Genomic DNA, 25,192 nt, shown 5'->3' with positions numbered 1-25,192 from the left:
TAGTGGAGAGGCTGCTAAATACAGTGTCTGCTGGCAGTTTCCACAAACCACAAAATGCTCTTTAAGTTCTTCAAACCAAATTACTTCAACCACTAGATAAGGTTTCAATGCATGATATTATTAAGCTGCAGGCTTTTTTCCCCCTCCAAGTTAATATCTTTGTTTTGATTTTGGCTGGGGAAGTTCCTTTGTTGGTCAGCCACAGCATTTCCATTAACTCACATAAATTCCCCATCCCACCATGCTTGCCAGCTTTCTCCCTGCCCAAACAGGATAGATAACATTAGCAGTGTTGAATGAAACATCTAAAATTAAAATTATTTTTCCCACAGCTTCCGACCACTGGATTGTGAATAACTTCAGTATTATTCACAACCTTCCTAATCAAAGCAATGAACTTGGGAATACTTTTTATTTTAACTAGGAACTAAATCGTTATGCATGATATTAGAAATTGTTTATAGGTTTTAGAAAATAAAGGAGTACAAGAGTTGCGTCAGAGATTACTTCTTGATCCTGTGAAATCCAGTTTTCCCTTTCTGCCTACCCAGAGCAGTGGTCACAGAGTGTGTATGGCTTCCCCCTTCAAGTCCTAGAGCATGGAGTTACCGGTAGGCCTCCTAGGCCTAATCCAGCAGTCCAATCGGTCAGCAATCCAAGTGGCCAACACGTTTACTAAATATCTAATCAGTGTGAAGCAAGTCGGTCCTCATGGATGCTGTGGCAATGACTGCGTGAGTAAAGTTAGCTAGTATTTTACAGTTTAAATAAACTAGAGAATTGAGTCTATTACTGGGATAATTAGCAAGTTCCATTCATTGAGCATTTTACGATGCATCAGGCTTGAACTAAATACTTCATATACATAATCTCTTGAATTACTGACAACAAACCAGAAAGATAAATATTATTTTTCAAATTTTAAAGATTTATAGGCACAGTTCCTTTAAACAATTTGCCCAAGGATATATGGTCACCAATAGAAAGACCATGATTTAAGCAGGACTCCGAGGTCTGTGCTCTGAACCATTAACTCCGTGCTGTTTAATTGAACCCTCGTGAGCCAGGCTTTGGGAAGAATGGAAAAGAATAAACTTCTCCGCACTTGAACTAGTTTCTGATTCAAAGGAACCCAAGAGAGGTCTATATTGGTTCTGTGCAGTAGCCATTTGAGATCTCCATTGCTCCTGAAAAGATCCCTACTCAATCCACATGCAGCTCTGTTTCTTTCTCAGAGGACACAGGAACACCTGGTGAGGGCTCAGTTAGACATCTGTGTGACAACAGTGATAGCAACAAGCCCAAACAGTTTTCATCTTCTGCCAGGCACTGCTCTAAGTACTTTCCATGCAATTACTCATTTACAATAACTCAAGAACTCTCATGTTCTAGAGGCAGGGTGCAGTAGGGGGAGAGTTTTCTATTCAAAATGTGTGTCAAATGCTACCTACCATATTCTCTTTTTAATGATTCACATTTCACGTTAGCCTAGTAAAGGTGCTGAGAAGTTCTGTAGTAAAGAAACTTAACTTTGTTCTAGTTAACATATCCCCAGTTTATTTTAATCTATACTCCCATCTCCACTGATACCTATTAACATCTCACAGAGTACAGATTAAGGATTGCTGTTCCAGATCTTCAATAATAAATAGCCTGAATCCAGAAGCAAACCCATGGGCAAAACTTTAATGGTCTGGAGGTAGACAGGGGGGCAGCAGGTGGGGAGGGATGTTACTCCAGCAATTGTAAAGACCACACTAGAGACACTGGGCTCAGGTGAGCAAAGCTGCATTCCATGTGTCAATCAGAAAGTTGTTTACCAATGCAGAAAGAAATATAGAAAAATATTGGCACTTAACCACAGGTTGGCACTTAACCAACCCAAAGCTTTAGCATTTATGCTATTTCCTATTGCAAATCTTTCATCTACTAATATGGTGATTCCAGGACTCAGGGCAGGCTAGCACCAATATGTAACCATTGATGACAGGACAAATCTGTTCAAGCACAGATAATCTTGTTACCTGTACTTGCAAAAATTGTTGGTCTTTCATAGCCTGCTGTTCATTTCAGAACTCAGAGGAAAAGTTCAGGAAGTGACTTAGATTCAAAATCTGGTCACCTTTCTGGCTCCAATGGGGTCACTTTAGACTTTAGCATTAGGATGGAAACAAAAAGGAGTGAGGCAAAGTTGGCCATGGAAACAACTGGAGAGAGGACTCAAGGGGCAAAATGAGGAGGGGATTAACTGTCATCGGAGTTCAGGGTTTGGAGCTGAGGATGCTGGCAGATGGGCCATGAAGACTTCAGAAAGTTTAAGCCTCAATGATGAACCTCAATGGTGGGTGGGATTTGGAAAAATACAGATGAGGAGAAGTAATATTCTGATGTGCATACATGTGTACTTGCTTACATGCATGTATTTGTGCGTTTACGTGTGCGTGTGTGTGTCAGAGGCCAGGCAAAAAGAAGGCGTCAGTGGGGAACAAAGGCACTGAGGCAAATTGGGCCTGCACTCTGGGATTGCAGTAACTTGATTTGGCTACGTAGAAGTATGCATATGAAACATCAGAAATGTAGGTTAAACTCAAGTTACGGAGTTCTTTATAGGCCAGGCCAAGAATTTCGACTTGTTTCAGTAGTCAAAAGAGAGCCCTGAAGGTTCTTGAGCAGTGGGACGGCATAGGAAGCGGTGTCTTAGGAAGACTCACCCAGTGTTGCTAGGTGGGGTAATCTGGAAAGAAAGAGAGAAGGCAGAGAGCTATACAGCAGGTGGGGTGTAGTATGCAGCATGGTGAGGACCTGGCTTTGGATTGCAGTGGAATGGAACTAAAGGGTAGATTTGAAGGATTACTATGTGTAAGGGTGAAGACAGCTTTAGAAGAACACAGGTGTACAAACCTAGGTGATTCCTATAATGGAAGTTGAAATAATTAACTCTGGATCACACTTTATGTATGCAGCATATCAGTTTTGAATAACTATACTATTAATATAAATAAACTCATTGTTTCATACCAAAAAAGTAACATTTCAATAATTGTCTGTAAAAATTCTTTTCACAAAGGAATTTTCCTAATCCATTGCCAAAAAAAAAAAAAAAAGAAATGTACTATCATAATTTGTGAGGCTATATTACTATTTTTCCCAAGTGATGTCCACCACGGATTTATATTGGAAGGGCATTCTTCATTTAGAAGGGCGTTCTATACTCACATAAAACAAAAATTTTTAATCTAGAAAGAAATAATCGGATGCCTGTTCTATTTAACATCCTACCTTCAAAGTCTGTGCTATAGATTTCAGCTTCCTTATTGTCATCATTTTCTTCTATATGTGCAGAAGGAAAAGAGAAAAAGATAGACAAGTCATCTTTATTTTGAACATTGAGTATATTTTCCTCTTGCCCTTTCTGATCCTTCTCCAACTTGGTCAGTACCCTAGGAGGCTGACCTGCAAGAAATGCATCAGGGTTACCCTTGCCTCTGGTTGCCAGTTGAGTTTGGCTATCAGAAGAGGCTAGCAGGAGATTGAATGGTAGGGAGGAGATGCAGTGGTGTGTTGGAGAGAGCCAATTCTGCACATTTTCCCCCAACTCTGTTTTCAGTGACATCATGTTGTTAGCTTGCAATCAGCCATGATGGGAGAATTTATACCAGGGAAACCAGCAAATGTTACAAATCAGAGTTTTTACTTTTGGACAATCAGGTTGCCAGCATGCCACTAGAGGAGCGTGGCTCCAGGTAGTCACACCTGTTGTTCCCTCTGTACTTGGCCATCTAGGTTGGCTATGTACCTCACCAAAGGTGTATGGATGGACTCTCTCCGTACAGGAACACTATTCAGGTTTCTGTAACCACTGCTTCCTCTTCAGGCTTAAAAGAGATAGTGGTTTCCTGCCCTGCTCACCTCGGAACACTGCACCATCTCTTTTGTTTCTCTAAACCTGTGCCATCCAATATGGTAGCCTTGGCTACCTGGCTATTGACCACTTGGTGGTATGACTATCATAATAGTATAACTGATGAATTTTTTATTTTATTCAGTTAAAACTAATTAATTAAAATTTAAATTTAAAAACAGAATTAGTATAAAACATTTTTCCATTAAACACAACTTTATTGTTTTAGTATGACTACATTTTACTTGAGAATTGATTATTTGAACTGAGATTAACTGAGAATGTGAAATATACACCAGATTTCAAGGGCTTACTATGAAGAAAAAGAAACACATCTTGCTAATAACTTCTTTATATTTATTACATGTTAAAATATTTTAGATATATTGGGTTAAACTAAATATATTATTAAGATTAATCTTACCTGTTTCTTTTCACTTTTTTAATGTGGTTACCAGAAAATTCTACATTACTGTATGTCTCCCACTGTTGGACATTCCTGCTCTAAACCTTGCCCACACCACTGTGAATAGCCCCTTTATACTCTTTTCAAATACACGGCTTAAATACACCGTCAGTTTCTGCCTGGTGGGACCCCAGCTGATACCACCACCAAAAAGAAAAATCTGTGACTAATTCATTTTATTCCTTATGAGCTAAATTTCCACTTTATTTTTAGAGAAAAGAAACAGACTCCTGTTGGTGGATGTATTCAGTGGGCGCTGTTAGATAGCTAACACTTGCTTCTAATGATGTTTCCTAAACAATTTTTACAGAATGCTCGAGTGGAATAATCCTCAAAAGTGTTTCCCTAATGGAAGGAAGTATCAATAATGTTAAGTAGCTATCATATGCCAGACAATTTTTAGACAGATTATCCAGTTCAATTCTCCCAGTAATCCTGAGAGATAGAAATGTTTTGAGGTAACTCATTTTACAGACCAGGGAACTGAGGCATGGAGAAGTGTCTACTGGCTGAAGTGCCATGCAGGACCTACCTGGTGAAGGTCACACAGCTGGTGAGCATGGAGACCAAAGTCAAGCCCAGATTTGCTTGCCTTTATAGCCAAGCATCATGCTAGCTCACCAAACAATAAATATTCCTTACTCTAAGGCATTTTAAACAAAATTTAGGGGGGGAAATTGTTGATTTTACTAGATACTGATTTTAAAACTTTCCTGGCAACCTAGGTGGTCTTTGGCACTCCTTTTCCCTCCCACCCAATCTCTCAGACCACATTCCACTTCTTCCTCGGCCCAAGGGTAACCACTTTGGAACAGACCTAGAAAAGACCATAGCTGCCATAAAAAGTTGCTTCTAGGGGTGACTTGTCAGGACACTTGCAGGAAAGGAGAGCCAGAGGTTTGGTGTCATAAATCAGGCTAGTTTGGGTGGGCTGCATTCTGCTTAGCCCAGCCCCAACCCCAGCCGCGGTCTCACGCCGTCCTGCCTTGATCCTTAATCTGAGTGCTACGTGGACCGTTAGATTGTCTTGCTTCCCTTTGATGACACGGTGAAGGATGAAAACAGAACTCAGAGATGTAAACCGTACTCAAGTCACAAAACGGACGAAGATCCTTGACCTTGAGGCTGAAGAAGTCACATGCTGCCTCCCATTCTTATTTTCAATTTATGCATAATTAGACCCTCCTGCATTTGACTCTGACTTACAGTGTAATTCTTCATGGGGGTTTTAAAGTGATGTTTACACACATGTTAGCACTTGTGACATCGGGCTTCACACATCCTCCCTTTCTAAATGGGTGTGAAATAAAAATATTTTTTTAAATGCAGGTAAGGAGTGTACTTGAACCCATGTTAATTCTGAAATTGTGCACAGCTGTGTAACAGTAAACACTAAAAAGAGAATGACAGGAACCTCCTGATCACTGCAAAATTGGTCATGGCTTTGTACTCCTTTGTACTATGTGATTAAATGGAACAAAGCAAGGAATGTTTCTTCCTATATTTTATATTTTTGGTCTGATCTAATATGACTGTGTGACCACCTAGATCTCCTCTCATCTGATCTCTTCTGAAACTGAAGACAGAGGTAAGGTTACTTAGGGATTAAAAGCAGAGCTTGGAACCAGGCCGACCTGAGTTCAGCTGTTACCTAAACGCTGTGTGATTGTGGACAGTTCCTTCATCTCTCTGCACCTCAGTTTCCTCATCTGTAAGAAGAGGGTGACTTCAAGTGTAAGCAAAAGAATTCAACTCTTAAGAGATTTACACAAATATTTTTTGAAAAAGGAATTTATTGTAAGGATGTGGAGTAGGTAAATGAATCAAATGATAGAATGAACTGGACCTCAGAAGAGTATGGACCCATGGAGCTCCAGGATTCTAGAAAACAAGACTATGGGTGCTATTAGGGCACCTCAACCAGAATGAAAGAGCTCTAATCAAATTTCATCCTTTGGCCTCTCTACTCAAGATGCAAATTCCAGAAAGAGTCTGAGTGGCCTAGTTGGGGTCCTGCATTCCTTTCCTTGGCCAAGAGAGGGCAGGGGCAGGTAGTTCCCCGACTGACAAACTAGAGGAAATGAGGGAGGCTCAGTTCTTACACAAAACATCAGGGTGGTGCTACCCAGGAAAGGGACATGGGTGTTGGACAAGCAAGGAAATGAAGTGTTTTTACAGACTCTTGACTTCTAGAGTCATCATGCCATTCAAATGAGGTCATTGGCATAGCATACAGTAACAGTACACATGAGTTGTCAATAAAGATAATTTAGGGCCGGCCCCGTGGCTTAGCGGTTAAGTGCGTGCACTCCACTACTGGTGGCCTGGGTTCTGATCTGGGGCGCGCACCCACGCACTGCTTCTCCAGCCATGCTGAGGCCGCATCCCACATACAGCAACTAGAAGGATGTGCAACTATGACATACAACTATCTACTGGGGCTTTGGTGGGGGGGGGGATAAAAAAAAAAAGATAATTTAAAAAACTATGATTAGGAAAGAGTTTATAATCCAGTTTATTCTTCTCTACTAAAAATGGTCATATTCTCAAAGAGCATATTTTACACATACATGCCCACACACGGCAGTCCCTTAGATTTTACTAACAAGGTATTGTAACAATTTGCTATCTGGAGATATTTGAAAAACAAAATAACTAATTATGTCCCAAATAGCATTCAATTGTTTAATTCAAAATCTGCCTTTGCTATTTCAAACATAAGCCAACAATAAATCCCACGCCATCTATTTTAGTTATGGTAAATCATAGTCATATGTGGTCATGATTACGGGTGATTGTGGGATAAAGGATTTAATTTTAAAGTATGAATGAAATACACTCTTGTTGACATTTATGCATGTCAGTTGGGAAGCAATAGGGAAAATCTAACAGCTATGTGGTATAAATCCCCTAAAGGAAGAATAATAAAGAACATTTAAATCAAGGATTCTGATTCTTAATAATAGTACTGATGATTCTGGAAGCCTGGGCTCTCCATATTTAGAATGCACCAGCTGCTTCAAAAGAGAGACACTGTACACTCTTCTGACAAGGGTTCATTGATGGTGTGTGTGTGTGGGTGTGTGTGTGTGAATAAGTCTCTCCAGATATGTACAGACAGAAAATCTTGAATACTTCCCTGAACTATCAGTTTATAGAGGAATATATTTGGTGCTAACCTGTTATTCCACACTAAGACTGCCAATCTACATTGACATTTGTAACTTTTTAAAGAACATTAAGAAGAAATCTATAATTTGCTTACACTTGGCCTGAAGTTGCTTATGGACCACATGACAACACCAGCGGCTTAAAAGGAACCAACTCTGTATTTTTTTTTTTAACTTCTTTCACTTCACAACAGACAACGTCTTCCATTGAAACTGAGCAATTGGTGCCGTCAAAGTAAGGCCTCAAACAATTAGCACAAGACTCAGAGCTTTTTCTCTCATCAGAAATCTTTAGTAAAAGGCACAATATTTATCCAAAACGAAGAGGAACCATAGTATGCCCTCTGCTTCCGTAACACATCTCCGCTGAGAGAAGCTCCCACTGCACTGATGGTGGCTATTTGGTGTCAAGATATAGTGCCTGGCAAAACTTTTTAGGGAATTCTGTAAATAAATATGAGTTAAAGGAAATTTAAAATTGTCCCATTTTATAGTTGTACTGTGTTGCGGTACACTGGGTATTCCAGTGACTCTGTCACCACCCTTTCCATTCTGGAAATACCTTAATATTCACACAGGGCCTCTGGGCCACCATTAGGGGGCGATGTGGAGGAAGCTGGGCTGGTTGGGACGGAAACCAGGTCCTGATGAAAGACTCAGGTTGGTTTTGTGTTGTGTATTTGTATATCTGAGTAAGGTTCCTTTCCTTCCTCCCTCCTCTCTTTCCTTCCTCCCTCCCTCCCTCACTTTCTTTCTTTTAGTTAAATATTTTGTTTTGTAACAATGGTAGATTCACACACAGTTGTAATAAACAACATAGAGAGGTCTGGAATACCCGTTGCCCAGTTTCCCGCAGTGATAACATCTTGCAAAACTGTAGTATAATATCACAACCAGGATATTGACATTGATATAAGTCAAGATACAGAACATTTCCATTCCACAGGGATCTATCATGCTGCCTTTTATAGGCACATCCACTTCTCCCCTGCCCTAATTCTGTCATTTCAGAATGTTCCATAGATGGAATCATAGAGTATATAATCTTTGGGGATTGGCTTATGTCACTCAGCACAATCCTCTGGAACTCCATACAGGCTGTCGTGTGTATCAATAATTCATTCCTTTTTTATTGCTGAATAGTATTCCATGGGATGGATACAGCAGTTTGTTTAACCATTCGTCTGTTGAAAGACATCTGGGTTTGTTCCAGATTTTGTCTATTAGAAATAAAGCTGCTACAGATAATTGCATCCCAGTGTTCATAGCAGCATTATTCACAATAGCCAAAAGGTAGGAACAACCTGAATGTACATCAACAGACAATGGATTTTTGTATGAACAAAATGAAAGTCTTCATTTCTCTGAGATAAAAGCCCAGGAGTGCAATTGCTGTGTTGTATGATAGTTGCATTTTTTTTTTTTTAAGAAAATACCAAACTGTTTTCCAGAGTATTGCACTGGTTTTCATTCCCATCAGCAATGTATGAGTGATCTGGGTTCTCTGCAGCCTCACCAACATTTGGTATTGTCACTAATTTTTTTTTTTTAATTTTAACCCTTCTAATAGGTGTGTACTGACATCTCATTGTGGTTTTAATTTGTGTTTCCCTAATAACAAATGATGCTGAGCATCTTTTCAGATGCATTTGCCATCTGTATATCTTCTTAGGTGAAATGTCTCTTCCTGTCTTTTGCCTACTTTCTAATTGGATTATTTGTCTTTTTACTGTTGAGTTTTCAGAGTTCTTTATGTATTCTATATACTAGACCTTTGTCAGAGATGTAGTTTGCAAACATTTTCACCTACTCTGTCACTTTTCTTTTAACCTTTTTAACAGAGTCTTTCATAGAGCAAAAATTTTAAATTTTGATGAAGTCCAATTTGTTGTTTTTTCTTTTTGTGGATTACGTTTTTGATCTCGAGTCTAAGAACTCTACCTAGCCCTAGACCCCAAAGTTTTCTCCTACATTTTTTTCCTAAAAGTTTTATAGTTTTATACTTACATTAAATCCATGATTCATGTTGAGTTAATTTTTTGTATAAGGTATGAGATTTAGCTCAAGGTTATTATTATTTTTTTCTATGGATAGCCATTTGTAAGAGCCAAAAAGAAAGAGAAAGAGGGGGGGAGGAAGGAAAGGGCATCATTTTAGGGTAAATTAAAAAATTCAATGGAGCAGGGATAGTCTTTTTAATAAATTTATCCAATTTATTGTTTTTGGCTACTGCTTTACATAATCTATGGTATCTTCACTGTGGCTGGTTTTACCTTCTGTAAACTTAGGTTTCAGCACCTTTGTACTACGAGGTTTGACTCTTAACACGTATATGGAAGGCACAAATTTATATTTTCTTACATATTTAAGTAACACCTAAATCAGCATTTTACTGGTCCAGTTATGTACTTTCATAATTACCATGTTAATTAACGTAAAAAAGAGAGATGGAAACAGGTAAAGCATTTTCAGTGTTCTCTTTGTTATACAATGTCCCCATGTCAGCAGCTCCAATTCCTCTGGGTTTATTTCTGTTCTGGTATATTAGGAGCACCAGAAACTAGGGAAGGAGGCACAGGTGACTTTCTAGTTAGTGAAAGTGGTGACGAGAGCAGTAACTTATGCAAACAGATCCTGTACATTCCTTCTTCCCTCCATTCCTCCCTCCTTCCTTCCACAAGTATTTAATAAATACCTGGGCACAAATTGTTGAACAAGGTAGACAGGTCTTTGTTTTCACAGAGGCTTTATTCTAGTGGAAGAGGAAGAAAATAAGTAAATAAAGCAAATAATCACAAATTGGAATAAATGCCATTTCATAAGGTTTTATCATTGTCATACATCGAAATACTCCAAATCTTCGAATATTAGCTATGTTGATTGTAATAATAGAAATATTTTATTGATTTGCCCAATATTTATTGAGTATACTAACATTGTCCTAGTTGTTGCTATAATCCCAAATAAAAAAATTGCATAAGTTTTGATCTCTAAGAATTTATAATTTAGGTGAAGAGATAAGCATATACATAAACACATAAATATATGAAATGTGTCACATAAAGACAATGAATGATAAATAAAGATTAAAAACAAAAATAGTTTGGGGAAGAGGAAAAGTCCCTTCTCTTGGGAATGATCATGGAAAAGCATCATTGAGCAACATCATAAAGATGGGTTTTGCAGCAAACCTTAAGGGGAGATAGGATTTCAAATAGTCCAAGACCACGGAGGAGGCAAGGGACAGTGAAGACTGCCCTATGAAAGGCTCAGTGTGGAGAGAGAACACGGCACTCTGTTTCAGCAGTGACGGAACAACCAGCTTGAGAGTATAGCTTAGAAATTAGGCGACTCAAATACAAAGGGCACAAATGCGAGGTGATGCATGCTGAGAGCTACTGGAAAGATGTCTATTTGAACCTAGACTCTCTGCTTGCAACAGCTTCCAGAAGAATTCAAACAAGATTCAGGCTTTAAATAGGATGGAAGAGACTTTCTTTTCTCCATTGTATGTTCTTGGCTCCTTTGTCGAAGATTAGCTGTCCATAGATGTGTGGGTTTATTTCTGGGCTTTCGATTCTATTCCACTGATCTGTGTGTCTGTTTTTGTGCCAGTACCATGCTGTTTTGGTTACTATAGCTTTGTAGTATATTTTGAAATCAGGGAGCGTGATACCTCCAGGTTTGTTCTTTTTTCTCAGGATTCCTTTACCTATTCGGGGTCTTTTGTTGTTCCACATAAATTTTAGGATTCTTTGTTCTATTTCTGTGAAAAATGTTGTTGGAACTTTGATAGGGATTACACTGAATCTATAGATTGCTTTAGGAAGTATGGACATCTTAACTATGTTAATTCTTCCAATCCAAGAGCACGGAATATCTTTCCATTTCTTTGTGTCTTCTTCAATTTCTTTCAGCGATGTTTTATAGTTTTCCATGTACAGCTCTTTCACCTCTTTGGTTAAGTTTATTCCTAGGTATTTTATTCTTTTTGTTGCAATTGTAAATGGGATGGTATTCTTAATTTCTCTTTCTGCTACTTCATTGTTAGTGTATAGAAATGCAACTGATTTTTGTATGTTGATTTTGTATCCTGCAACTTTACCATATTCGTTTATTACTTAAAGAAAGTCTCTTCAACAAATGGTGTTGGGAAAACTGGATAGCCACATGCAAAAAAATGAAAGTAGACCCTGACCTTACACCATACACAAAAATTAACTCTAAATGGATTAAAGACTTGAATGTAAGACCTGAAACTATGAAACTTCTAGAAGAAAACATAGGCAGTACGCTCTTCGACATCGGTCTTAGCAACATCTTTTCAAACACCACGCCTGACCGGGCAAGAGAAACAATAGAAAAAATAAACAAATGGGACTACGTCAAACTAAAAAGCTTCTGCACAGCAAAGGAAACCATCAACAAAACGAAAAGACAACCTAACAATTGGGAGAAGATATTTGCAAACCATACATCTGATAAGGGCTTAATCTCCAAAATATATAAAGAACTCATGCATCTCAACAACAAAAAAACTACCAACCCAATTAAAAAATGGGCAAAAGACCTGAACATACATTTCTCCAAAGAAGATATACAGATGGCCAACAGACACATGAAAAGATGTTCAACATCATTAACTATCAGGGAAATTCAAATCAAAACTACAATGAGATATCACCTCATGCCCCTCAGAATGGCTATAATTAACAAGGCAGGAAACAACATGTGTTGGAGAGGATGTGGAGAGAAGGGAACTCTCATACACTGCTGGTGGGAGTGCAAACTGGTGCCGCCACTATGGAAAACAGTATGGAGATTCCTCAAAAAATCAAGGATAGAACTAGCATATGATCCAGCTATTCCACTGCTGGGTATTTATCCAAAGAACTTGAAAACACCAACGCGTAAAGATACATGCACCCCTATGTTCTTTGCAGTGTTATTCACAATAGCCAAGACTTGGAAGCAACCTAAGCGCCCATCAAGGGATGAATAGATAAAGTAGATGTGGTATATTTACACAATGGAATACTACTCAGCCATAAGAAACGATGAAATCCAGCCATTTGTGACAACATGGATGGACATTGAGGGTATTATGCAAAGTGAAATAAGTCAGAGGGAGAAGGTCAAATACCGTATGATTTCCTTCATTAAGTAGTAGATAATAACAACAATAAACAAACACATAGGGACAGAGATTGGATTGGTGGTTACCAGAGGGGACGGGGGTAGGGAGGAGGGTGAAAGGGATAATTCGGCACATGTGTGTGGTGATGGGTTGTAATTAGTATTCGGGTGGTGAACATGATGTAATCTATGCAGAAATAGAAGTATAATGATGTACACCTGAAATTTATACAATGTTATATACCAATGTTACTGCAATAAAAAAAATTTAAAAACAAAATAAATAAATAACTAAATAAATAGGATGGAAGAATGTTTTCATTTGTGTAATTGTTTTCTAAAATTTTAGACTGAATAATGGATAAAATGTAATGTTTTAGAAGACAAATCTTTATTTTCTAATTAAAGGCTAGAAATATTTGTTTGTGTAATGTGTCAACATGAAATCACAATAATTTTATTAACTCAATTCACTTTTTAAAAAAATTCAGTCCACTCCTTCATGAATCCATAGAGCACAATTTTGCTTTACTCTGATTCCATCCTTTTTTCCCATAGAGGCTGACCCTCTGATAACAGCAGAGTCCATCAATACTTTAAATAATTTTCAAGTTATTATGTGCTGCGTCGGCAAAATTATGAGCAGATCCTTTTCACCTGGGTGTTTTTCAGTCGGGCAGCATGTTCAAGGGTTGGAGTCCTGACTTGTGCTGATTCCACGCTCAGGCCACTTGCCCTCTTTGAGTGGGGAGATAACAACAGTATTTACTTCATATTGCTGTCGTAAGGATAAAATGAGACCATGCATGCAAGTTTGTTTTTAAAGCTGGTGGAGCGGTCGTCTAATATTAGTAGATGATAAACTCCGTGATGTCTTGGGCTACCCACATGTCCCTGCCTCTCCAAGGGCCTCCTGCAGTAGCCAGCGCATAGTGCCTGGTTATTGTTGGTAGCATTACTGAAAATAACAATACCACAGTACATTTATTTGCCTGTACACATAGAATCTGTTTAATAAGTTTGCTGATGAATAAATGAATGTTCTATGAACTTGTTCACAAAGAATTTAGCATATAATTATCTTATTTAATCATAGTCAATCATCCAGAATAGAAAAGTCATACTACTTGTGTCCAAAAAAAAGCACCCCGAAACTCACAGAATTATTCCTTGCTATACTTCTGGGATGATAAATGTAGTGTATTTGAATAAAGGTCAAATTCCATGTCTTCCATTGGCTTCATTTCGTGTTTAAGCAGACATAATACATGATATAATATGCAGAAAATTAAATAAGCTTAAGTTTAAAAGGTTTGAGCCTAAACATTTAAACTTAATTTTTGATAACATATGGATACATATATGTATATATGTGTATATATATAGCAGTACGCAGAAATATATCTATAGGTAAATATCTATACATGTAAATCCCTGAATGTATAGACATTATAGATACATAACCGTATAGTCTAAGTTGAAATTAATAACACTAGTGTCTCGGAATGTGCTGAGTTTCAAATCACATTGCTAGAGAAACAAAATAAACATATATAGCTATACAGCAATTGACTTGTTAAGATTAAAACTTTATTTCGGAGCTCTGATAGCGTCCTATATGGGAGAAGCTTTCCCTAACCTAGATTGGTGTAGCAGAAACCATAATACACTCACCAAAATGAGATTTTGTGTGTAAGTTTGCGAATGCATGCTTTAAGACTCACGATAGTAAACTGAAGTGATCGGTTTTATGAATTGTCCCCTTATGAATCTATTTGACCATTTAGAAACTTCTGAGGTGGTTAAACATCACGGTTTAACAAACGAACACACCCCTGGGTCCTGTGGTGTGTGAGAAAGCATGAAGCCTGCCCCTATGCCCCAGTGCAGTGTGTGTAAGTTAGTAGTAAGTGTATTCCACACCTAGCAGAGCAGACCCTGGGCACACGCAAGCCCTCACGGCTTGGTGAACAACACTGTCGCACAGTGATGTGGGGCTCCTTCTAGGAGAAGTCACCAGTGTGTAATTTACCGTGGAGTGGCTTATTTATGGTACACAGGAGGATACCTTGCTGGTTGTTTCTCCCACAATTATTAAATCTTAGTGACAGTTAAAATCCAAGATACTTTATGACTTTGCACCAGATGACAGGATGCTTCCTACACTCTTCCTGTCTTTGAATAAATGATTGTAAGTAGTCTGATCAGAACTCAAAGAATGGGAAAAATGTGAGTTTTTGAGCCAGATGAACTTGCCTTGAAATCCTGGCTCTTTATTTAACTTTTGTTGGCTCATATTTTAGTTTTTTTGCACAACAGACAAAACAATATGTACCTTGTGTGGCCATTTTGAGTTTTAAATGAGATAATGGATGCAAATATACAATATAATGCCCAACATCTATTAGATGATCACATTCCCTCATCCTCCACCACCACATCTCCTCCGCATTTCCTATCATCCGGGGGGAAATTAACAAAAGAATCTTAGAGTTTTATAAATTCTAAAATTAAAAACTTCAAATGTTTTCTTATTCAAAATTAATGCTAATTTATATGAGAAGAATGCAATTGTTTCTCATATTGGTGCCTATAAGAAAAAGCCAGAAACTGTTCTAAGAACTTGATGTATGTTATGATTTTAGTCCATTCTTTAATAAATATCCCATTCCATGGATATTATTATAAACATTTTGCAGATGCTTATCATCATAATCATAAGAAAAAAGTACCAACTTACTCATATTAGCTTTATAACAAGAATGCAGACATGTTTATCCTCCTTGTGTTTCGAAGTGCTTTGCTTTACACTCAATAGGTAGTCAAGAACATGAAGTGATTTTTTTCTTGAGAACTCTCATTGCTGAACCTAAAAAGATGACGTTACATAGACTGCCTCTCTGATCCGAGCACCAATCAAGAAGCTCTAGGTGGAAAGATCTATCTGAGTAGGAAGTGGAAAACCAAGAGTTTTGCTCCATAATTTGTGAATAACCTTGATAAATTTTGCTTCTGTGAACAGGTTTGTTCAGTTATGTAAAGATGGGGGTAGAGGAGAGGGGAGAAAGAGAAGGAGAGGGAGGGAGGGAGGGAGGGAGAGAGATGACACAATCCTCTAAGTTCTCAGGTGTGAGAAATTACTAGTGAATTATCCTTGAAATTATCAGATTGCATTTCAGGAGGTTGAGCTAAAAAAGATATGTGAGCAAACAATTTATCATAGCATTACCAGCCTGAAGCCTTTACTTCTCTGGACCTGTTAACTAACATCACAAATAAATGGATGCTCCATAGCAATGGATTTAGAGTACCAAAGAAAGTAGTGTCAGATTGCTACATCTGGATTATTTTCAGAGTGGAAAATAAAATAATGAGATACCCACTGGGCCACCCACTGCAAAATGCGGGTGACCAAATGAGGCAGCGGAACCTCTAATGAGTATTTACTCCAAAAGACTCTGCATGTAAACTACTTCCAGACTGATGCTGTGCCAAGCTTAGAGGATTGAGCCTTCCAAGGGCTTTTGTTGATTAGCAGCCAAGGCATCTAGGAACAAAGGAGGGGTCTCCTTATTAAAAGTATCAAGAATATTACTTTCAGACAAGAAGAATGCAAAGAATGGATCAAAGAACACTGTAAAATAGATGAAAGACAGTAGAAATAAGTAATAGCAGCCTCATTCATACTCTGGATTTAGAGTGATTTGTTGAGTTAAGGTGTTATTTTTCAGAAGACTGAAGCTTTGCATGTATGTGGTCCGGCCTCTATTAGAGGTAGTTGTGTACATGTCTTTGGTTTTGATGACCTTGAGGGCAGGAGTTTCTCTGCTCTGTCTCATCAGTGTACCATTTATCTTCTAGTCCTTTCCTCCTCCAGCACGAAGCAAAGTATAGACATAAGTTGTTTAATAGTTATTTTTGAAATACATTAAATTGAATTATGTAGCTACTATTGCTTTAGTAATATGGAAAGCATGGGGAGGAGCATAACATAGTTTTCTTTTAGGAGAGATAAATCTGTAATACAAAGAAATTGCACGTCTAGGGGGAATAGCTCAATATCATTTAGAAAGTTCGTGGCTGGGTTTATCCTGACTCAGAGATCTTGTATATCTCAGACTAATCTAATCCCCCGAAGCAATGCAAATGACAGAGTACATATGGAAAATCACATTCTCTATATGTTTACCCAGAGAAAACACAAAGCAAGAAAATGTTTGCACACTGTGACAAAAGTCAGTGCTAGAATAGGTCCTAAGATGGCCACCCAAACAAATGTTTACTTCTGCAAGGCAAAGCAAAGCAAAGCAAAACAAACCTAATTTGGTATTTCAAAAGTCTGAAACATAATAACAACAGTTATTTGATTCTTTTTTTCTGTTTCCAAATAATTGTGCTAACATTTCGGAAATTTTACCTTTCTGGTCCTTCTCAGAGAAGTGGTTAATTGCATTTAGTAGTAAGATTTCCTGAGAAGCACCGTCCAATGTAAATTGTGGCCATGAGTTTTCCCTCTTTGGGTACAAGGTAGCCCTATGGGTATGAGGAGCTGACCTTCAGTTCTGGAACTGCGCTGTCTGGGTTAAAGTGTCTTCCATTGATCAGTAATGCAGTTTTGCCACAGTCCTATCATTCTGTGGGCTCAACAGGCCCCATGCAGATGTAGCAGCTCACAAACTAGACCAGAGCAGTGAAAATTAGATCGAATTTCAACCAAAATCAGTGAGTACGTGTTGGATTAACCATTTGAGAAGTTCTGTAGACTGCCAATCGAGATACCCTGATGGATGTGCCACGGGAAAAAGAGGGTGTCTTGTAATAATAATGCATGATGAGGAGGAGGAGGATGAGGATGGGAATAGTCATGATGACAGCTACTGTGGAGTGCCCGCTCTATGATGAGTACTTTGCTGAGAATTTCATATTCATCATCTCACTGAGTCTTTAGAGTGATAACTGCAAAAATAGATAACTATTACACTTTCTAAATGGACTATAATTGCATGCTTGCAGTTATACACGTATTCAGAAAGCTTCCAAAATGTTTATTTATATTCTTAATCTAACAATCCCATAGGGTGCCAGAAAATGTCCTCACTTCTTTACATTAATTAATTCACTCAATCTTGACAATAGCCCTGTAAAGCAGGTAGCAATATTGCCCCTATTTTATAAATGTGAAAACTGAGGTTAAATAAATTGTCAAAGGTCATGCATCTCAAATGTGGAAGAACTGAGATTCAAACCCAAGCCACTGGGCTCGAGCTCGCTTAAGTGACCCAAACTCAAAAATACACATTCTGAGGAAAACGATGACAGTGGTTGGGTTTTCATAAAGTCTTATCCAACTCATAATATCCCTGAAATTGTGTGGTGAGCCTTTCCCTCCTCTATTCTGCATCCAGCTTTGCAGTAGAAGCAGGAAGTTCTCCAGGTCGTATGTCCCGGTCAGGGTGCTGCAGAATGGAGCTCGAGGAAGATTGGAATTACGAGAGTGGGAGAAATCTCGGACCAGTTTAACCCCAGGATATTCCTATGCTCTCGAGGACCCCTGTCTGCCTCTGTCAGCTCCTGTTCTTTGCCACCACCCGTCAGTTCCAGGTGGCTTTTTTCTCCCTGCGTTCTGTAGTTCAGAGAGCAGTAGAATGTTTTTCACACCTGAAGCGAGCACTCGAGTTAAATATCAAAAGTCCCAAACTGCAGCCTGGAAGTCTGAGCACAGGCAGAGTATGGGGGCCAGGCTTCGACTCTAAGCAAAGATCATGAAACTGCTTCTTTGGGGTAACTGACTCTTAACTTTTTTTTAAAGTGTAAATCAGCCTCATCCTCCAAGAACCTAGCACTCAACTTGATTCCAGAAAGAAACTGGGATTTGTTTTAGGTCAAGTGCTAAATCCTCTTCTCAAGTACTTTTCACTCTGGGAGTGTCTCTACTTTGACCACTTACGCTTCTGTGGAGTCCAAATTGGCAACGTGGGGAAGGGAGGAAGGACATGACCCATAGATCTTGAGGGAGTGTCTCTGTATCTTCTCTTCAGTGGGGCAGTCAACAATGTGAACTCCTCTCCTCTTGACCTGAAGGAACTACAACCAGAGCCAGCTCTTCAATTTTCCGTAAACCCCATGTGTGATGACAATTCAGAAATCTTGCCAACACATTCAAAGCCAAGCTGCGCAGACAGCCATGTGGAAATGAAGACTCAATGACTTCACTGTGCAGTCCATTTTATGCATTAGGTATTTCTGCTATCTGTTGGGCACACTGTTTCACAGAAACTTTAATCAGAAGTCAATGTAGGAGGCGGGGTCAAGATGGCGGCGTAGGCAGACTCGGAACTCACCTCCTCCTGTGGACACAGCCAATTTACAACTACTCGTGGAAACATTACCCCTGAGACAGAACTGAAAACTGGATGAGAGGAACTCCTGCAACAACGGACAATCCTAACTGAGGTGGAAGAGGCAGACACTCCCTTCTGGAGAGGAAAAACGCCGCCTTCACAAGCCGCCAGCTTCACGGCCGCCGGGAGCAGCTCACAGGTACGCAGCCTCCCTGGAGGCGGGGGGCCCTGAGCCGGGGAGCGCCCCCGCTGTGGGCATTTTGTGGACCCAGCACAATCGACACCAGCGGCATGATATCTGACTTTGCCTGCTACTAAAGCATTGGGGAATACCCCCAGAAAACCCGGTTCACAAAGAAACTAAAACTGGCTCTTAAAGGGCCCGCGCGCAAACTCACCCATTTCAGAAAGCATCCTAAAATCACCAGAAAGAAAGGTGCACAGTGCTTTGGTGACAAGAGACTCACCTAATAGGCCCTGAGTGCATCTCGGTGAGGAGTGAGACCTCTCCAGGGACTGGGACATTGGCGGCAGCCATTGTTGTGGCCTGGTGTCGGCATGCTGACACAGACGCCATTGGAGTTCTCCCTGAGGCCTGCTAGCACAGGGTCTGTCCCACCCGCTAGAGCACCGATTTAATCCAGCTCAGCCAGGGCAGGCAGCCCACCCTAGAGACTGGCCCCACCCAACAACAAGCCCTCAGGCAACTTGTGGGCCTGCATAGATTGGTGACTGGATTCTCTGCAGCCTGGCAACTGAGCCGAATTGAGCAGGGCAGGGTGTGCACAAGGAGCGGGTGGAGAGTGTGGGGCGGTGGCAGAGTGTGTGGGGCTCCCGCCGTGGAGAGACTGGGTCCGCTTGTGGAGGTCAGGGCGCGCACACAGGGTAGGACTGTGTTGACTGTGTGTGGACCTGTGGGCGGCAGGGCTTGTCAGCTGCAGAAGACTTGTGCTTCTCAAAGACCCACATAGGAGGTTTGCCCCACCTTCCAAAGCCTGAAACAATTGGGTGCTCCTGTGCCTGAGGCCAGCCCCACCCAGCTGCAATCCTCAGAGAGCTGACAAGAGACCTAATAGGCTAGAGGCTTACAGCAATTGTAAGACCCTGAGCCTAACAACCTGCCGCGCTGGGGCCCTACTCACTTAAAAGAAATACTGCAACACAAATGTGGTATTAGAACTTGCAGCCAACTGTGCTGGGGCTCCCCACACCTGATAAAGAGACTGAAGGGGCCACAACAACTACAAGCAGCTGAGCATTACAACAGCTGGCCAGGAGCATAACTCGGCCTCCCTGGGCACCTACAGGGAGAGCAAACAGGCCACAACAGAAGGACACACGTAGCCCACATAGGAGTCACCCCTGGAACATTGAGAACTGAGGGAAGCACACTGGAAGCCTCCTAAGGCATCACTTACATAAGGTCACCTATCCAAGAGCAGGAGACATAGCTGACCTATCTAATATGTAGACACAAGCACACGGAAAGAGGCAAAATGAGGAGGCAAAGGAATACATTCCAAGTAAGGGAACAGGACAAAACCCCAGAAAAGGAACTAAGTGAAACAGAAATGAGCAACCTACCCAACAGAGAGTTCAAACTAAGAGTGTTAAGGATGCTCACTGATCTGGGGAGAAGAATAGATGAACTTAGTGAGAACGTCAACAAAGAAATGGAAGATATAAAAAAGAACCAATCAGAAATGAAGAATACAATATTGGAAATGAAAAATTCATTAGAGGGACTCAAAAGCAGAGTAGAGGATACAGAAGAACGGATCTGTGAGCTGGACGAAAGACTAGAAGAAATTCCCCAAGGTGAACAGGTAAAAGAGAAAAGAATTAAAAAGAGTGAGGACAGTCTAAGGGACCTCTGGGACAACATCAAGTACACTAACATCTGTGTTATAGGTGTCCTGGAAGGAGAAGAGCGAGACAAGGGGGCAGAGAACCTATTTCAGGAAATAATAGATGAAAACTTCCCTAACCTAAGGAAGGAAACAGACATTCAGGTACAGGAAGCACAGAGAGCCTCAAACAAGATAAACCCAAAGAAGCCCACACCAAGACACATCATAATCAAAAAGTCCAGAATTAAAGATAAAGAGAGAATCCTAAAAGCCGCAAGAGAATGTCAAGTTACATACAAAGGAAACCCCATAAGGCTATCAGCTCACTTCTCAGCAGAAACTTTACAGGCTAGAAGAGAATGGCATGATATATTTAAAGTGCTAAAAGGAAAAAATTTACAGACAAGAATACTCTACCCAGCAAGGTGATCATTCAAAATGGAAGGAGAGATCAAAATTTTCCCAGACAAGCAAAAATTAAAGGAGTTTGTCACCAAGAAACCAGTGCTACAAGAAATGTTAAAGGTACTGATTTAAGGGGAAAAGAGAAGACCACAAATAGGAAAAATTATCTATTTCCATGATAAGAACATAATGGATACAAATGCACTAAAAAGAGGTTAGATATGATGTAAGAAACATAAAAGGAGGGAGGAGGGGAGTTAAAGAGTAGAGCTTTCAGACAGAGGTCAAACTAACGTGACCATCAATTCTGTATAGAAGAAGAAAGGAACAGAGAAGGACTACTAAAACACTGAGAAAAAAAAAAAGTTAAAAAATGGCAGTAAGTACATACTTACCAATAGCTACTTTAAACGTCAATGGACTCACTGCTCCAATTAAAAGGCATAGGGTGGCTGATTGGATAAAAAAACAAGACCCATATATATGCTGCATACAAGAGACACATTTCAGGCCTAAAGACACTCACAAACTGAAAGTGAAGGGATGGAAAAAGATACTCCACACAAATGGCAATGAAAAGAAAGCTGGGGTAGCAGTACTTATATCGGAAAAAATAGACTTTAAAACAAAAACTGTAAAAAGAAAAAGAAGGGCATTACATAATGATCAAGGGAACAATTCAACAAGAGGATATAACGCTTGTAAATATCTACGCACCCAATGTAGGTGCACCTAAATATATAAAGCAATTATTAACAAACATAAAAACAGAAATAGACAGTAACACAATAATAGTAGGGGACTTTAACACTCCACTTACACCAACGGATAGATCATCCAAACAGAAGATCAATAAGGAAACATTGGCCTTAAACGACACACTAGAACAGATGGACCTAGTAGATATATACAGAGCATTCCGTCCAAAAACCGAAGAATACACGTTCTTTTCAAATGCACGTGGAACATTCTCTAGGACTGATCACATATTAGTCCACAAAACAAGTCTCCATAAATTTAAGAAAATTGAAATAATACCAAGCATCTTTTCTGACCACAACGGTATGAAACTACAAATCAACTATAGGAAGAAAATCAGAAAAGCCACAAATATGTGGAGATTAAACAAAATGCTACTGAACAATGACTCGGTTAACGAAGAAATCAAAGAAGAAATCAAAAAATACCTGGAGACAAATGAAAATGAAAATACGACATGCCAGAATTTATGGGATACAGCAAAAGCGGTTCTAAGAGGGAAGTTTATAGTGATACAGGCCTATCTCAACAAACAAGAAAAATCTCAAATAAACAATCTAACAATGCACCTAAAGGAACTGGAAAAAGAAGAACAAACCAAGCCCAAAATCAGTAGAAGAAGGGAAATAATAAAAATCAGAGCAGAAATAAATGAAATAGAGACCAAAAAAACAATAGAAAAAATTAATAAAACCAAGAGCTGATTCTTTGAAAAGATCAACAAAATTGACAAACCTTCAGCTACACTCACCAAGAAAAAAAGAGAGAAGGCACAAACAAGTAAAATCAGAAATGAAAGAGGAGAGTTTACAACAGACTCCTCAGAAATACAAAAGATTATAAGAGAATACTATGAAAAGCTATATGCCAACCAATAGGACAATCTGGAAGAAATGGATAAATTCTTAGAATCATACAACCTTCCAAAACTGGATCAAGAAGAAGTAGAGAATTTGAATAGACCAATCACCAGTAAGGAGATCGAAACAGTAATCACAAACCTCCCCAAAAATAAAAGTCCAGGACCAGATGGCTTCCCTGCCGAATTCTACCAAACATTCAAAGAAGACTTAGTACCTATCCTTCTCAAACTCTTCCAAAAAATTGAGGGGGGGGGAAGCTCCCTAACGCATTCTACGAAGCTGACATTACCCTGATACCAAAACCAGACAAGGACAACACAAAAAATGAAAATTACAGGCCAATATCACTGATGAACATCGATGCAAAAATCCTCAACAAAATACTAGCAAATCGCATACAACAATACATTAAAAAGATTATACACCATAATCAAGTGGGATTTATTCCAGGTATGCAGGGATGGTTTAACATTTGTAAATCAATCAACGTAATACACCACATTAATAAAATGAAGACTAAAAATCACATGATCATCTCAATAGATGCAGAGAAAGCATTTGACAAGATACAGCATCCATTTATGATAAAAACTCTGAATAAAATGGGTATAGAAGGAAAGTACCTCAACATAATAAAGACCATATATGAGAAACCCACAGTTAATATCATCCCCAATGGTGAAAAACTGAAAGCTATCCCTCTAAGAACGGGAACCAGACAAGGATGCCCACTCTCACCACTCCTATTTAACATAGTACTGGAGGTCCTAGCCAGAGCAATCAGGCAAGAGAAAGAAATAAAAGGGATCCAAATTGGAAAGGAAGAAGTGAAACTGTCACTATTTGCAGATGACATGATTTTATATATAGAAAACCCTAAAGTATCCACCAGAAAACTTTTAGAGGTAATGAACGAATATGGTAAAGTTGCAGGATACAAAATCAACATACAAAAATCAGTTGCATTTCTGTACACTAACAACGAAGTAGCAGAAAGAGAAATTAAGAATACCATCCCATTCACAATTGCAACAAAAAGAATAAAATACCTAGGAATAAACTTAACCAAAGAGGTGAAAGATCTGTACATGGAAAACTATAAAACATTTCTGAAAGAAATCAAAGAAGGCACAAAGAAATGGAAAGATATTCCGTGCTCTTGGATTGGAAGAATTAACATAGTTAAGATGTCCATACTTCCTAAAGCCATCTATAGATTCAATGCAATCCCTATCAAAGTTCCAACAACATTTTTCACAGAAATAGAACAAAGAATCCTAAAATTTATATGGAACAACAAAAGACCCGGAATAGCTAAAGGAATCCTGAGAAAAAAGAACAAAGCTGGAGGTATCACATTCCCTGATTTCAAAATATACTACAAAGCTATAGTAACCAAAACAGCATGGTACTGGCACAAAAACAGACACACAGATCAATGGAATAGAATCGAAAGCCCAGAAATAAACCCACACATCTATGGACAGCTAATCTTTGACAAAGGAGCTAAGAACATACAATGGGGAAAAGAAAGTCTCTTCCACAAATGGTGTTGGGAAAACTGGATAGCCATATGCAAAAAAATGAAAGTAGACCCTGACCTTACACCATACACAAAAATTAACTCCAAATGGATTAAAGACTTGAATGTAAGACCTGAAACTGTGAAACTTCTAGAAGAAAACATAGGCAGTACGCTCTTCGACATTGGTCTTAGCAACATCTTTTCAAACACCACGTCTAACTGGGCAAGAGAAACAATAAAAAAAATAAACAAATGGGACTACATCAAACTAAAAATCTTCTGCACAGCAAAGGAAACCATCAACAAAACGAAAAGACAACCTAACAATTGGGAGAAGATATTTGCAAACCATACTTCTGATAAGGGCTTAATCTCCAAAATATATAAAGAACTCATGCATCTCAACAACAAAAAAACTACCAATCCAATTAAAAAATGGGCAAAAGACCTGAACAGACATTTCTCCAAAGAAGATATACAGATGGCCAACAGACACATGAAAAGATGTTCAAAATCACTAACTATCAGGGAAATGCAAATCAAAACTACAATGAGATATCACCTCACGCTCATCAGAATGGCTATAATTAACAAGACAGGAAACAACATGTGTTGGAGAAGATGTGGAGAGAAGGGAACTCGCATACACTGCTGATGGGAGTGCAAACTGGTGCAGCCACTATGGAAAACAGTATGGAGATTCCTCAAAAAATCAAGGATAGAACTACCATATGATCCAGCTATTCCACTGTTGGGTATTTATCCAAAGAACTTGA

General features: G+C 39.2%; 1 protein-coding gene and 1 non-coding gene across 2 annotated transcripts in view; one reads left to right on the top strand and one right to left on the bottom strand.

The window, feature by feature from the left end:
• Positions 1–25,192, top strand: part of DKK2 (dickkopf WNT signaling pathway inhibitor 2) — a 100,138-nt gene that overhangs the window by 39,160 nt on the left and 35,786 nt on the right. The window lies entirely within an intron of this gene.
• LOC131411644 (U5 spliceosomal RNA) lies at positions 7,763–7,876 on the bottom strand. The gene has a single exon (XR_009221625.1). It is a non-coding gene; the product is annotated as a U5 spliceosomal RNA (small nuclear RNA).

The sequence above is a fragment of the Diceros bicornis genome, chromosome 11, assembly GCF_020826845.1.
Source record: "Diceros bicornis minor isolate mBicDic1 chromosome 11, mDicBic1.mat.cur, whole genome shotgun sequence".
NCBI classification, from domain to species: Eukaryota; Metazoa; Chordata; class Mammalia; order Perissodactyla; family Rhinocerotidae; genus Diceros; species Diceros bicornis.
This window is presented reverse-complemented; position numbering and strand designations above follow the sequence as displayed.